Source organism: Durio zibethinus, chromosome 28 (assembly GCF_047325235.1).
Source record: "Durio zibethinus cultivar Kanyao isolate XHJ-2024 chromosome 28, ASM4732523v1, whole genome shotgun sequence".
In the NCBI taxonomy this organism is placed as follows: Eukaryota; Viridiplantae; Streptophyta; class Magnoliopsida; order Malvales; family Malvaceae; genus Durio; species Durio zibethinus.
In genome coordinates, this window is record NC_143189.1 from 641544 (window position 1) to 657530 (window position 15987).

Sequence of the window (15987 nt, forward strand, 5' to 3'; positions counted from 1 at the left end):
TAGGAACCATATTGGGATCACGATCAGAGTAAGAGATAACTGTGAAGGTGTACCATGACCCATTATGTATCGATAACCATAATATGCCAAAGACCATCAGAATAAGAATGGGACACCGATCCAACATGCACATACAGTGAAGGAATAAGATCCTTTAGTAATGAGGGTGTTGCTAGAATGAGTATGGCAGAATGTCATGGTCTGTATGCAAGTCCTAAGCTAAGAGAGTTAAGAGACATAACTTGTTCAAATTGGTATAGGTGAAGGACCAAGAAGGATTAAGACTAAGGTCCTTAAGGCAAATATGAGGCCTGAGTGTGTGGACTAGGGTCTAAACTAAGGTACAAGAGCATGGCGAGGTGAGTAGCCTAGTGCCAAGAATGGGGATTTCTCATTAGAAGGATCTAAAATGGCCTAGAAGAGTGGCACTGGCAAACAGGCACAGCAGGCTTTAGATTAGCTTAGAGACAAGCCATGTTCATGAGACAAAAAAGCTTGGAGAAGCCTAGAGGCCTGCCAACTGCACGGGCACCAAGGGTTCCAAAATAACCTAGCATGGGAATAATTATGAGTATTGTAGCCCAGATGAGGAAGGCTCTAGAAGGCCCTAGCTATGGGTAAAGCAGTGACCAGATGGGCACTCAGTGAGAGTGCTTGGACTCTTCCAAACCCAAGGCTTAGCAAGGAGCTTGGAATAACCTTGATTCTACAAAGGCCTTCGCTGACCTAAGAAGTGTCTAAAGGCCATAGAAGGCTCTAGAAGGCCTATAAAGGCAACACACTTGGATCAATAAGGGCCATATGTGCTGGGGAGGCCTAGGTATAAATAGAGGCTTCCCCCTTATTTGTAGTTAACAAGAGAACCAACAAGAGAAAAGTAAGAGGAACCAAGGCATAGACTTGGCCATATTAAAGACTTGAGGATAGACATAAGAGTCATTGCAAGGTCATTGAGCAATTGTACATAGCATCAAGTAAATAAAAATTACAATTGCTTTAACTCTTCTTCCTAGCTTTCTCCCAAGCTCTTTGAGAGCCAGTGGAATGCACGGCATAAGTGTTTAGCACAGAGTTGGAAAAAAGGCTAACTTAGGCACATGGATGGTAGTTTCTAGCCTAAGGCCACATGGGTACTAGGCTTAAGCCCCTAGCCTTTGATAATTGGTATCAGACTAGGTTTCAATCGATGGGGATTAGAACCTTCATTATGAGTAGTGTTGGTGTCAGTTTGAGTTGTGCAGGTAGCTTACATGCTAGTATGCCATTTGTGATGATAGTTTGCATGTGGCATTACATGGTGTGGTCATTGTTGATTGTTGGTGCTAAGAGTAGGGCACAAGGATGCTTGAGTGCTTATAAAGATATGTGGGAGATCCATAGTTTGAGCTTTACATTTATGGTTGGGTGCATGGGTAATGTGCATGATGGTTACCCACCCATGTGTAAGGGGAGGAAAGCTAGTTCGAATGAGTGGTTGTCATCCACGAAAGTTAGTTTAAGGATAGCAAAGATTATATATGAGTGCTAGATTCTATGTCAAAAGAATGCATAAAAGGGTAAAAGCTATGGGTAAGAGCCGAGTGAAGTGATAGTGTATGAGACTTGAAGTAGGAGTATTGCCATTGCTAAGTCGATGGTTAAGGTTAAGTGCACTAAGTCTCCATAGCCCAAAGGTAACAACTGAGCCTAAGGGTAACAACTGAGCCTAAGGGTAAGGGCTTGAGTAAGAGAGATAAGAGTAGCAATTCTTTAGAGAAAGATGAGGCCAATAAAGAGATACAGCATCGGAAGGCATGGAATATGGGTTCGATCTAGGACAAGCATGATGACTATGTCCTTTAACTACTTCTTACGCTTAAGACTACATGAGGCCAGGGAACACCCATAGCAAAAGAAGCCTAAAGCCATTGAGAGGATTTAGAGAGAGTTTAATGGCAAGAGTAGTGATAGTGGTTGAGCCAATAAGAGGGGATCTCTTAGGCTATTAATGAGGGCAAGATGAGTTAGCTGTAAAAAGCCATTGGCCTTGTAGATAGAGGGTTTGTTAAAAAAAGGGTAATAGCCTAGATGTGAGTGCTACATGCCTTACACCTGTGTGCACTGTACACCTCAAAGGGCCTATTAAGTGTGAGAAAAAGGTAAGCAATGCATGGTGTAAAGGAGAGGGTAATGGCACATCAGACATAGAGTTGTTGAACACTTCAACAAGCCTAAATTCATGGAAGCCTATGTGACATGAGTGTACATGCTCTGAAAGGCCCATTATGCATTGGAAGAAGGTAATGGCACATCACCAACTAAGGCACTACATACTTTAAAAAGCATGGTTTTGTGGCAATCGTATTGGGATCGTGATCGAAGCAAGGGATGACTATGAAGGTGTACTAAGAACTATCATTACTAAAAACTATCATGTGTTAAGGACCATTGGGATAAGATAGGACATCAATCTAGTGTGCACGTGTAATGAAGGAATTACATCCCCTAGCAATAGGGGTGTTGCTAGAACAAGTGAGGGACAATGTCACCATCCATGCGTAAGTCCTAAGTTTAAAGGATTATGAGACACAGCTTGTTTAAGTTAGTGCAGTCGAAAGACCAAGAAGGATCAAGACCAAGGTCCTAAAGGTACATATGAGGCCTGAGTGTGAAGACTAGGGCCTAGGCTAAGGTTCAAGAGCATGGCAAGGTGAGCAACCTAGTGTCAAGAATAGGGATAGCTCGTTAGAAAGATGGCTCTAGATTAGCCAGAAGATAGGCTAGGTGCATTGGCATAAAAGAGTTTGGAGAAGCTTGGAAGCTAGCTTAGTGTGCAAGCACTAAAGGTTCTAGAATGGTTTGAAGCAGGAATAGTAATAGGTATTGTAGTGCCCAAATGAGGAAGGCTCAGAAAAGGGCCTAGTTATGGGTAGAGTAGTGACTAGATAGGGAAGGTTTTAGAACTCATTAGGCATAGGCACTTGGCAAGAGTGCCCAGACTCTTCTAGACCTGAGGCTCAACAAGGAGCTTAGAACAAGCTGGATTTTACAAAGGCCTTAGCCAAACTAGGACGTGTCTAGGGGCCATGGAAGAGTCTAAAAGGCTTACAAGAGCCACACACTTAGATCATTAAAGGCCATATATGTTGGGAAGGCTCAGGTATAAACAGAGGCCTTCCCTCTCATTTGTAATTCATAAGAGAAACAATAAGAGAAAAGTAAGAGGAACAAAGTCATAGACTTTTCATATTAGAGACTTAGGGATAGACATAAGAGTCAATGTAAAATTAATTGTACATAGCATCAAGTAAATAGAAATACAATTCCTTTAACTCTCTTTCCTAGCTTTCTTCTAAGCTCTTAAAGAGCCAATGGAGTCCACAACACAAGCGTTTAGCATAGAGTTAGAAAAGAGGCTATATTAGGCACATGCATAGTAGTTTCTAGCCTAAGGCCACATGGGTGCTAGGTTTAAGCCCTTAGCCTATGACACCTATTACTGATGCTACCCCAGACCCTTGACCTCTGACCAAGTCCCTGAATCGAGTAATGGCTCCCTAGAGTGGTGCAAGCAGAAGCTACGATTATAGGCTTGGTCTAGCCAAGTTTTTTAGGTATTTGGTAGTCTCATAGCCTTTTCTCATTGACCACAAAAATGCCTTTGTCTAGCCAAGTTCGTGCATGTGTCATGGGCTAGGCTTAAGCCTAAGAGTGGAAAGGTCTCATGTGAATAGCATTTCCACATGGGTTAGTCAATCCTAAAAGATGAGGGAAGCCCATCCGATAGTGCATCCAATATGAGCTTCGAAAGGGAATCAGGTTAAAATTCCTAAACTAGGACATGACAGTTGATGGCAATGTTAGGCAGTTTGAAGACATCAGTAGGGGCCTTGGGAAGAGTTATTTTTTTTGTTTAACAACCTGTCTACCCTAGAAATGGCTTAATCAAAGGTAAGGTCCAATGGCTAGAAAAAGCATCGTATGTTGCATAGTGTTCAGTACGCCTTAATAGGCTTTGAAAATCTAGAGGACTGAGTGCTATCTGCACTCGATGGTACTCATAATCGTATTAGGTCTCTAAAGTGAACAGCTTCTTATTAATGGAATAGTGTTGGCAAGGGAAGTCAACAAAATGGATTTGTAACCTCGACAAAAGGATTAGCTTTGAGGGCTAGGCATAGAGGTCCCAGTCCTAAACCTATTCGGTGTTGGTGCACTGCTTGAACTGCTCTTATGGTAAGAGTGGGTCACTGCGTGCCAGTTAGGGGATGGTTGGGAATGGCACCCTTAAGGGCCTTTTTTAAGTGATAAATAGTTGACTTAAAACTAGTATAGACAAGGGGAATTTGATTGTTTAATTAAAATAATGCATTGCGATAGTCCCTACGGATGCTCACACAATGTGATTTCTACCCAGTGCTTTGAATGTCAAAGTGAAAAAATTCAACCATGCACAGGTAAATAGTAGGAGTAACTATGACTCTCTAAAGGTAGCCAAATGCCTCGTCAACTAATTAGTGATGTACATGAATGGATTAATGAGATTCCCACTATTCCTGTTGACTATCTAGGGAAACCATAATGAATGGAATGGGCTTGGTAGAATCAACAAGGAAAGAAGACCTTGTTGAGCTTGACTCTAGTCCAACTTTGTGAAATGACTTAAGAGGTGTAGGACAAGTGGGAGCCCTCGAGCAAAATTGAAATACCACTACTTTTAACGTTATTTTACCTATTCGATGAATCAGAGGCAAAGCATGACCCCTTATTTTAAACCCAAGGCTAGCCTTGCTTGATTGATCAGGGTAGAAGACAATGTCAGGTGGATAGATTACCTGGGGTAGCACATCTATTAAAAAATGTTGCAAGTGTCCTAAAATGAACTTAACGAGAATAGAAATCTCATGTGGAACAAATGGGTAAAAGCTTGTTTGATTCTAATTTCCAGTATGAATATGAACTATGAAAACATGGCCTATCAATCATTTGAAATTTGAAGCTAGAGGTGTCAAAAAAGTTAACACAAGGATAACTAGCTTGTGGTAGCCAAGTGTTCATAACGACATTGCTTTTTGATCATTCAATATCTGCTCTTCCTATCATTGTGAAGCATAATTCACCAAATGTTGGATTGCTCATGCAGCAATAAGGAACGTAAGTTAGGTTTAGACTATCATGAGATAGGTTAGTTTTACCTTACTGATGGTAGTGTTACAATAGTAATTCAACCTAGTATGAGAAGAACCATTGATTCATACAATTGGTCATCAGACTCAGTTAAAAAGCTAGTGGCATGAAGCTACCAAGCTTTGGATTATGACTAAATGCATCTAAGTAAGAATCTAGGCTAGAAGTAATGCACATGCCCATCACTCAATTGCCAACCTATAGTATGGGCCCATGGACCATAAGAGCAAATGTCATAGGTACAGCCCTCATGGCAGATAGGCCATGCAGGGCTCTTGGAGCTCAATTTCCATTGAGCAATAGGTAGAATCCTTTATCAATGACTTAAATACGGAATGGTGTATTGTAAGGGGTAGAGTGACCTTGCTACCACAATCTACTAAGATTCAGCCCTTTGTCACTTTAATTCATCCCTCCCCCACCACACCTATTAAAGTCCTTTCACTTGATTTTTTTACACCACACCCTTTTGGGGTGGGATGAATGGTGTTCTCCATTGCAATTGATTTAGCCAAGTGATGAAATCCCTAGTAGACCCAACAAAGCACAGGCCAAAACAAACATAACAGATAAAACTTTTTAGAAGGATTTGAAGACTACTAAGGATAGTATTGTTCCCTATACAATTTGAACTGTTGATATATATCTCATGTAATCTCTTTGTAATCTTGGACTTTATAATAGCCATTGGATTGAGTCAATCCTAGCCATTGATTCATGGGGGCTTCAACTATAAATAGAGGGCCTTCCCACCCTCATTTGATGTACACACCATAACTTGAATAATATAAGTTTTCTCTTTCCTATCTCTATTGTTCTCTTTAGCTTTCCATTAAACACCTTATGTGTAGCCTTGTCTAGCAACAACTTGGGCAGTTGGCCTTGGAGTACTGAGTGTCTGTGCACTAGTTCAATTGAAGGCTAATCTAAGACACCGAATGAGTCCATTCTCGAGTCTTGGAGTTGCACGAGTCAAAGCTTTAGTATTAACCCATAATAGTTGGTATTAGAGCAGGATTTACTTTAAGGTTGTGTTTAGTTCACACTCAAAGTGTTCAAGAAAATGGCATCTCAAAGAGATGTTGGTAGCTAACAACTAGAGGTCTAGGAGCCAACCTATGGAAAAGGGAAAAAGGTTACCTTGAAAGACATGATGTCAAACATGACTGGCCATTTAGCTAAGTTAAAGGTGATAGTGTCAGACCTTAGGGAGAGGTTTGAGGAAACTAAAGAGGAGATCAAGGAAAGATTTCATGGTACGTTAAACAGAACCATCAACATGTTCACCCAGAAGAATGAATCCTTAGAGTTCATGGTAAAGGTGATGTGCAAAGAGATGAATGAGCTCAAAGGGGAGCTCATAACATGCAAGGCAGCCATTGGGAATGGTGTGTTGGCTATAACAACTAAGGCTTAAGTGGTAATTCCCAAGCCAAAGGAGTGTAAGGGAGCTAGGTCCATAAAAGATGTGAAAAACATTCTATGGGGAATGAAGCAATACTTTCAAGCCATGGGCATTGATGAGGATGCCACTAAGGTAAGTATAGCCTCTATGTATTTGGTTGACATTGCATTGTTGTGATGGAGATGTAGGTGTAATGATGCAAGCTATAGAGATGCTGTTGTCTAGACTTGGGAAGAGTTCAAGGCAGAGTTTAAGCAGCAGTTCTACCCTGAGTATGCTAATAATGAGTCAATGCTGAAAATTCATAAGCTTAGTCAAAGAGCAAAGTATGGGAGTATGTTTGAGAGTTTTTAGAACTAATGCTTCAAATTTCAAACCTTGGAGAAGAGGAAGGTCTCTTTTGTTTCATGGATGGACTCAAATCGTGAGCCAAGAATGAGTTATAATAAAAGAGAGTCAAAGATCTTGCCAAAGCCATGATAGCTGTTAAATCCTTGGTAAAGATTTGGCCATAAAAGAAGTTTAGGTCATTCAAGCCAGAATGTAATGGCAGAGACTGATAGTCCAATGGGGGAGACAAAGACCAATAGTCCAAGGATAAGGACAAAGGTCGATAGACCAAGAATGGTCAAGGCAAGCCACTAAATAGAAAGTAAAAGCCAAGGTAGTAGAACAACAAGGATCGTGAGCCACTGACTTGTTGCATTTGTGAAAGTCCACACTTATCGAGAGTTACCCTAAGAAAACCAAGCTATCTACCATCAACAAAGAGGATGGTGATGAGTTAGGGAAGGAAACCATGAAGCTTGGCCTGATAGTGATAAATTCAATCTAGGCTAAAAGGTGCCGCAAGCAGAAAGGATTGATATTTGTAGACATGATAATTGAGGGCAAGAAATTGAATGCACTTATGGACACAAGAGTATTTCATTTTGTTGATATTTGGAGATACAACCCAAAAGTTGAACCTAAAGGTACAACAAAGGGCTATTATGACAAAATAATTAACTCTAAAGAGATCCAACAATTAACATAACACATAGAGTGGAGCTATAACTTAGGGAGTGGAAAGGCAAAGAATCAATTGAGGTAATTCCTTTAGATGATTATGATCTTGTTGTTGGTTTAGAATTCCTTGACCATATTAGTGCACTTGTGGTGTCTTTTTCCATTTGTATTTGCTTATTGGATAGTTGATACCCATGTATCACGTTGATGAGACAAGAATCAAAGTCAAGGACCAAGATGCTGTTTGCCATATAGTTGCCTAGGGGAGTGAGTAGAAAAAAAAAACACTTTCCTTGTAGCCTTAAAGATGGAAAAGTCTAAGAGAATAGTGTTGACTACCCCTTAGAAGTACTAGAGGTGCTAGAGTCATTCAGAAACATGATGCCCATTAAACTGCCCAAGAGGCTATAACCAAAGAGAAAGGTGGATCATAAAATTAAGCCAATAGAATGCACGGCACAAGCATTCAACATAGAGTTGGAAAAAAGGCTAACTTAGGCACATGGATGGTTGTTTCTACCCTAGGTTGCATGGGTGCTAGGCTTAAGCCCCTGTAAAATGACACCTACTGCTAATGCTGCCCCATACCTTAAACTAAGTCCCTAAATCAAGCAATGGCTCCCTAGGTTGGTGTAAGTAGAAGTTGTGATCGTAGGTTTGGTTTGGCCAAATCCCTCAAGTATTTGGTAGTCTCGTGGTCCCTTCTCATCAATTAGAAAAATGCCTTGGCCTGGCCAAGCCCGTGCGTATAGCCGATGCTACCTAAGACCCCAAGAACAAGTCTTTGAATCGAGCAATGTCACCCTGGGGTGGTGATGTGGAGTTCTTGTGTGCAGCCCCAAGTAGATCAAGCATTGGTGTTGTCATGCTGTTGTTGCCTGTTAGATGGTAAGGGCAGTCTCATGGCCCTTGCTTGTGTTTTTCCCATGCCAAACGATTATGGCAAGGCCTTCTACTTCATTTCTTATACTCACTCATTAAGTAATTGAATGGGTGGGTTGTGCATCGGTGTGCATAGATGTTGCTACTTATACACAATGGACATATGAGTGGTGCTATGGTTGTGCATGTTAGTAGGTTCCATGCTTGATGCATCGAACTATTGACCTGTCATCCTTTTAAATCTCCCCATCCATGTGGTCATCATACTGTGAGGGCACAATTAGGATCTGATGCTTCATGCCTAAATTGATGGAAACTAGATGTCTTGCCATCCCTCATCCATCTTGTGTCCTTAGAGGCTATGGGTTGAACCTTAATTATGCCCCGTGTCTAAAGAGTGACACCCAAACCTCCATGGCTACATTGGTGCACTAGTGTTCGATCATGCTCTCGAATGTAAAATGTTTTGTGGGCACTAGCTTTTGACCCTTATTTGTCCGATAATATGCATTTTATGTGCTCGACATGTATGACATTTGTGCTCTATGTTGGCCCTATCTGCCATTTAATTGATGTGTTAAGGTCCATATAGTGCCAACATCCCAAAAGAAAGTTACTTGGTTGATCCTACCAGTAGTCATATGCTTGTCTTAAAGATTAAGCCATGCATGTGTAAGAATAAAGTAATTCACACTATGAAATTGTGAATGGCTCGTTAAATTAGTTTTAGTTTGTTTAATGGTATCTACTACTCGGATAACCATAGTAATTATAGTGCTAATACTTACAACAAACCCCACTTTCTGAAAAAGATGCATTTAATAGATAAAAGTTTGACATAGGCTTGGTTCATTGCTCTTATGATTCGTGATAACTTGATGGATTGCATGGCCTTTGTGTCGACGATGCATCATTCAAATTTTTGCCATGTTAGCTTTCAATGATAGGAAAGTGGCCTACTATGGTGGTGACAAGTGATAGAGAATTAGGGTTCGATTCTAGAAAGGGAGCTTGAGAAATGGCAACCACATCCAAGGCAGCAGCCATGCAAATTACCTAATCTTGTCATGGGGAGTTAGTGACAATAAATAACAATATTGGCCTCTACGAGTTTGGTAATTGGAATGAATACTATCTAAATTCTTTAAAAAGAATCCATTAGAGGGCAAGTTTGGTGCAAACAACTGTGGTAATTTAAGCTCCAATAGTGTATATTTAAGTTGTTGTAGTTTAAAAGGTCATAGTTGGAACTAGGGTTGGGTCATTTGGTCCACCTCACTATAGGCACTAGTCTACTTGTCCCTACTACCAGTGATGCACTCCTAGCCTTAAGTTGCTGGGTCATTCCTTCAATACTATTACTTTGAAGAAATTAGAGTGTCCAATACAGGCCTATGCTTGTATACATTAGCATGGGATAACATCATAAGATTTCGATCCTATCATGTTGGCTTTCAGGATTGGAGTAATGATTAACAAGGACAGTCAGGGACATTCGTATTTCATAGTTAGAGGTGAAATTATTGGATTTATGAAAGATGAATAACTATGAAAGCATTTGCCAAGGATGTTTTCATTATTCAAGAATAAAAGTTAAGGGCTCAAAGATGATCAGATACCATCCTAGTCTCAACCAAAAATGATGCCTACTAAGGATCGATGGATGTTACTTTTAGGATTTTGCTAGCACCTTATGAGAAATCAAAGTCTTTGGATTCTAGCACAAGTATGGTCGTAAGGCTGAAACTTAAAGGAATTGATGAAAGGGCACCAATAGGAATGGAGCCTACAGCTTAATTTATTTCAACATGGAAAACTTACTAATTCTAGATATAGTAAGGATTGAAAGACTGAGAGCTTTTTCTTGATTCTATGGGTGGTGGTGCATGGCTGTTCTTAGTTGATGGAGTGATTTGTCTGGATAATTCTTTAATGAAACCTCAACTTGCTAATTAGCTACGCAGAGGTGATCTCTCGTGGCTACCTTCTTAGGAGGACTATGGCCATCTAGGCCAAGGAAGTTTAAGGTGATAACAAGTCTATTATGCCCTTAGATGTTCTGCGCCTCATGTGCACTACATTGATGTATTCAATGAGTTTATAGCCTTGGTCGATAGGCCTAGTTAATCTTTGAAATTTCATCATGATAGGGATAGATCATTGCAATTGTTGGTCTTCAACGAGGAATTCCTAATAAGTGCGAGTTATCAGCTCACATTGACTACATCCTTACCCTTTGTACATACTACTATCACTCATTCTGATTGAATGGTCTAGTGAAGTGTTTAGATCATAGAAATGTGGACAATTCACTACCCATGATACTATGAGAAGTCCATTGAACCTTATCATTTAGAGGAAGGAAAAGTCGTAACAAGGTTTTTATAGGTGAACCTGTAGAAGGATTATTGTCGAAACTTGTATAATGAATGACCCATGAAAGCATTAAGGGAACACCAAGGGGGCAAGGGTGATTCCATGCCCTGAGTCCCTTCAAGCCTTGGGCATGTATGACAATTGATTTGTTATGCCTACTGGGTGGATGAAATGATTGGTACATCACCCATGGTCGAATAATGAACCCTTGTGTGAATCACGCCAATGAACCAAAATGAAAAAAAGTGCATGTGTCATTGCCATCCCATTCATAGTGTGTGCACGGGCGGCATTGGGACTCCTTTTGTCATGAAAAACCAAAATGACTCTCAGTAATAGATATTTTGGCTTTTGCATTGATGAAGAACATAGCGAAATGCAATACTTGGTGTGAATTATTGAATCCTATGAACCATTGAGTCTTTGAACGCAAGTTGCACCCTAAGCCATTAGTTTAGGTGTCATGCATTGTCACCCCCTCCAACCTCTTGCCCATTAGGCTTTGGCTAAGAGGGTGAAAGATGGCCTCCCGTGATCTCATCGATCATGGTTGGCCCAAAAGTGAGTCCCCTCAATGATAGTTTCATGAGCATCGGTGGTAAAGCTCTTGGCATGCCTTATCTTTAGTGATGCATGCTCATTGTCCATCTAAACCCCATTGGACCCCCTATATCACTCAATCGATGCTTGCATCATGGCCCTAGGTTAGGTAGGATTACCTACTGAGTTTAAGTATACCGATAAGCAGAGGTAAAGAAACTTACCAAGATTCCCTTGTAACAACGAACAAATCAAGAAAAGCCCAGCACAAGGATCGAGTGGCTACGACATTTGAATTGTAGTATGGAAAAACATCTCCATAGTAGACCCGGCCTAAGTTTCTTGTAAAGGGACACAGAGAGGGTGAATTCTATCTTTGAATTGTCTAGCCCACATAGGCACATTACCATAATCACACCTCGATAACTCTCTTTGAGTTTAGCACCCCCTTGGTCTATCATTATTATGCCCACACCTGGGGCCACCTTAGTCTAACCACTAAGCAAACATGGCTCTAATACTAAAATGTCACGGGCTATGTATTCCTTAAACATAAACCACACATCCATGTGGCACCAAGACTACTCTTAGTTGAGATCAACCTTTCTCAAGTCCACTTCTCCAAAGACAGATCATTTTGGATCCTTCAAGCTACATTCTCATGAGCTATTCCTAGTTCAAACCTCATAGGGTCACCTGCAGTAGTCCTAATCTCAATAAGAAAGAACCCAACTCTCTTTATCTCATCATGCCATGATTTTTAGGATAGCCTCAAGCACCCATTTTTGCCCGTAAGCATCAATGTCCTAAGCACCGACCCGCCTTGCACATATAGGCTCACAGTAATAGTTTTCATGATATTATCTCATTCTAGCATGATGAGAACTTAACACCATGCCTGCCTGCTTCATAATAAGCTCTCATGCCTAGAACCCAAAGGCACAACACCAATGCTGGTAATAGCCAACCCCAAGCTAGACTAGGCTTGTCTCATCCCATGAAACTCATATCTTTAAGCCTTAGCCCTTAGCCTCATTTTAGGCTGTCTGCACACATGATGCAGACTTGACACCATGCCCATCCCACCTTAAAGAACTCACATGTGCTACCCTCTTAGAGTACACCTCTACCCATTGGCCATAAAGGTTTTGTAACGTGCCTGCCTGCTAGCTCACTCATCCATCAGGCTCAATGGTGCCCCTCCTATACAAACACCATCACATGAACTTTCTAGCTCATTGAGGGAAAATTGAGGGGCATAGTGAATGCTACCACCAAACCCCATAGTTTAACATAATAGTGTGATACGAGGCCCATCAACCCTAAACATCCCCAAGTTTACCATAACCTAAGGAGACACCGTAACACACTCGTGACCTGATGATGCCTACCCACGTAGACACCACATGTGCCTAGGAGTAGCTCACTTCAAACTAGCTAGACCTCCAATTGCATGCTAGCCAATGGGGTGGTGGAGAGCTGACACCAGTCATCCTCTATAAAGAGCGTAAGAGATTTCCTAACCATCCTACTAGGAACCATAAGACTATCTGAACTAGAGACACTTTTCCATAGCCACCTTAAGGCCTTTTTTCAACCAACTTAGTGCAAGGTGACCTATCTCTTAACCACCATAATTCCATCATTTCACTTGTTCCTCCATTAACCCCCTCAAAGGTGCCTATATTTAGCTTCGATTGATAACACTTGATTGGCTACTTGGCACCAAGGTGCCCACCAATTGGCTTACACTTGCCCATGCATCTTGGGGCCTAGGGCTTACACCACTTGTACACACTATCACCAACATGTTCCAAGGCTTACACTACTTACGCACAGCTCTTAAACCACTGTCCTAACCACAAGGCCTCATCCATTGATTAGCTCAAGGTCAGTTAGGATAGGACTAAGGCACACCATGGCCTAACTATGACACCAGGCACATAGGCATAGAACCTTATAGAAGAGCTAGATATAAAAATATGTATGATTACTATAGCACCAAGCAGAGAAGCTTCTAGAAGGTTTGAGGCATGGGTATTCTACAAATGAGCCTAGAACCTTATGGACTCGATGGGCCATATAGTGTCTAGAACCAACTCATTTCTTAAAATTCCCTAATCAACCTTGTATGTATCTAGAGACCTTGAAACCTTCTAGAATATATATATATATAAGAGCTATACACTTGGCTCCTTTGTTTGGCTCTTTAGTGACCATATAGGCCATAGGGGCCCAAATATAAATAAGGGTGCCATCTTCCCCCTAAAACCAACTTATGAACTTGTGAACTTTTTAACCAACAAGCCATTCAAGCACATTTGTACATTGCTTTAACAATAGAAAGGATCTTGTGTTCTTTCACCAATGCCTTTTTAGTGTGCTATAGTGTTTGATTGTCTCTAGGGTCTGACTAGTCCTAGGTGAATGGCAATCTCACTTTACTAGGTTAAAGGTTGACTTAGGCATATGTGAATAGTAGTTTTCTATCTAAAGTCACATAGTTGCAATGATTGATGCCCATGATAGTTGGTATCAAAGCACAGTTTGGTGTGCGACCCTAATCCAAGATAATGTCTATTTTTGAGATGAGCCACCAACACATTGAAGGGCAAAAGGCTTGTAAGATATGCACTATTGGAAAGGGTAAGAAAGGTACCAAAAAGGACATGATCTCAGCATTTGATGCTCAGTTGGCCAACATTGAGTTGGCCATGACTGAAATGTGAGAAAAGTATGAAAACCAAATGGAAGAGTTGGTCTTAAAAGAGATCATGGAAAAGTTAAGGCAAACTTTTTATAAAGAGATTGAAAGCCTTACCTATAAGAACTTTACCCTATAAGCCTTGGTAAAGGCCATGAAGAAGGAGATGAAGTAGCTCAAGAGAAGGCTCTCCACATGCAAGGCATTCATAGGGGGAGGCATACTTATAATAGCTACTAGGACTAGGGTCAAAGTTTTCAAGCAGAAGGAGTTCAAGGGAACATGGTTCATAAATGATGTAGACAACTTCTTATGGGGCATGGAGTAATATTTCCATGTAATGGGCATGAAGAAGGATGCTATTAAGGTAAGCACCACCTCTATGTATCTTGTGGACATTACACCTCTATAGTGGCATTGTAGGTTTGATGATGCCAAGCACAGGGGTGTTACCATTGTCTTGGTAGTTTTTTCAACCACTATCGACATATGCTTCAAGCATTATTGGCACATGCTAGTCATTTGTGAGGGTAGTTCCATTAAACACCATCGACACATGTTAGGTCACATACCAATTACGGGTATCCTAGGTCAGGGTCATGTACCATACATACCATGATTGAGTAGTAGGTGGGTTCAGGCACATCTTCATATTTCTACCAAACCAATGCATTTTTATGGCTTGTAAATTCATATAAGTGCTCACTAGTGCTTGCATTTTGGCCTTGCTTAATGATACCAAACATGAACACCAGGCCTAAGCATCGAAAGTCTTGATCATTATTTTTAGTACTATTCTAGGCTAGCTCTCCATGACTTGAGCCTCTATTACGCCTTAAGTCCTAGTCCCCCTAGCTGTCAGACCTATCTTACTAGAACTAGAACTACTTCTTAACTCAAAATGAACCTTTAGTTCTAGACCAACTTGCAGATCATAACACATGCATATGCCTTGACCACCATCGACTCCTAACCACCATCAAGACATGTTAGCTCTTGGTTTCGATGCATGCATCAACCATTATGCCATTTTTATGGCTTGTAAATTCATATAAGTGCTCACTAGTGCCTGCATCTTGGCCTTGTTCAATGCTACCAAACATGAACACCAGGCCTAAGCATCGAAAGTCTTGATCACTGCTTGTACTATTATTCTAGGCTAGCTCTCTATGACTTGAGCCTCTATTACGCCTCAAGTCCTAGTCCCCCTAGCTGTCAGACCTTATCCTACTAGAACTGAAACTACTTTTTAACTCAAAATGAACCTTTAGTCCTAGACCAACTTACAGATCATAACACATGCATATGCCTTGACCGCTATCGACTGCTAATGACCCTTTCAACTACCATCAAGATATGTTAACTCTTGGTTTCGGTGCATGCATCAACCACCATTAACACATGGTAGCCTTTGGTATAGGTTATTGCCTCAAGCACCATCACCAAATGTTGGCACTTGGTGTGGCATGTGTACCATAACCTTTCCATCACTCTTCTATCCCTTTCAAGGCACTTGTCCACCCCTTAAGCTCTATTGACACCAAATGATGCTTGGTGCATGTGTCACAAGCTTTGGTTTTAAGCCAAACTTTGTATGTTCTTAGATAGGGAATTAACTCAATATGCTCGAGTCAGCCTATAAAAGTCAAGTGCTCAATATAATTTTATCTTATCAAAAGTTGTGTTACAATATTAGGACTTCTAAAAACCCTCAAATTTGATCCTTTCAAGATCGTGTTTAGGTGTCCTTCACTTGGGTCTAACCGTACACTCACACCTTAATCATCAGTGCCCTTATGTCATGGTTAGGCCCTAGTTTGCCTTGGTCTTACCATGATTAACCCTGAGCTGAGCAGTTAATGAGGCCTTATGGTCAAGATAGTGTTCCTAGAGCTATGCGTGGGTA

At 41.0% G+C, this 15987-nt stretch overlaps 3 pseudogenes; all 3 read left to right on the top strand.

The window, feature by feature from the left end:
* Positions 1-4079: 4079 nt before the first annotated feature.
* LOC149510599 (25S ribosomal RNA) lies at positions 4080-5575 on the top strand (annotated as a pseudogene).
* A 3500-nt stretch (positions 5576-9075) lies between these two features.
* LOC149510600 (18S ribosomal RNA) lies at positions 9076-10872 on the top strand (annotated as a pseudogene).
* A 289-nt stretch (positions 10873-11161) lies between these two features.
* Positions 11162-11311, top strand: LOC149510601 (5.8S ribosomal RNA; annotated as a pseudogene).
* Positions 11312-15987: the final 4676 nt, after the last annotated feature.